Genomic DNA, 1,000 nt, shown 5'->3' on the forward strand with positions numbered 1-1,000 from the left:
AAGTTATAAAACACACACACACACACACACACACACACACACACACACTCACACACATACACAGACACACACAGACAACACTTCAGTCAAAGGATCAGAATCCAGAGATAGTTACAATAACATTTCTAAAATGCCTAATTTTTTAAAAAGTACTTGTCATGTAAAGAAACAGGGAAGTGTTTCCCATGCTCAGGGTGGACTTGGGGGAGGGGAGAATTAACATTTTTCCTTAATGGGAGCAGGAGTTAGACTAAGCAAAACAGACTTGGAACCCACTACTACAAATACATAAACAGAACTAGCAAAATCATATTTTAAATAATTAAAGGGAAATATGATGAAAATGACTCAATAAGTATAGGACCTCAATAAAGACAAAGTTAAGCCACAGAATCAAATGGAATTTCTAGAGAATAAGTGCACAATCACTAAAATGAAAAACAATGTAAAAGAAGATTCACGGAATCAAATATTCTCTCTACAGAAACGACCCTTAGTAACCACTAAAGGAAAATGTTAGGCTGTCAGAAAACCACGTAAGGAATCCCAAACTCATGCATGTACTTTACTGAATCGATCAAGCAACATTCATGGGTCAAACCACCATGGTATAACAGGTTAGGCAGTCAGGACAATATCACAGCCTGAACACCATAAACTCCAAAAGCTATTTCCACCAACACAAACTCTTAGCGCCCTCCTATGTGTCAGAGTAGAACTGTGCTCCATAGGGTTTTCTATGAAGAATCCACACTGAAACTGCAAACACATCAGAGTATAAGAAGACTGTAAATGCTGGCCCTCTTGGATTCTGGATTCATGAATCATAAGCAAAAGCATTTCCCCCCAATTTATGTGGTTTCAGAAAATTTTCTAAAAAGACATAGTGCTATGGTGCCAACACTGGAGACAAAGTGTGGGAATTATGCCCGGTCTGACCCCACCACATCCAGGTGATGCTCTATGTTGAGGTTTAACTGTAACTCATAAAACATACATA

The sequence above is a fragment of the Echinops telfairi genome, unplaced genomic scaffold (genome assembly GCF_000313985.2).
Source record: "Echinops telfairi isolate 266 unplaced genomic scaffold, ASM31398v2 ScPeMD7_8;HRSCAF=38, whole genome shotgun sequence".
NCBI classification, from domain to species: Eukaryota; Metazoa; Chordata; class Mammalia; order Afrosoricida; family Tenrecidae; genus Echinops; species Echinops telfairi.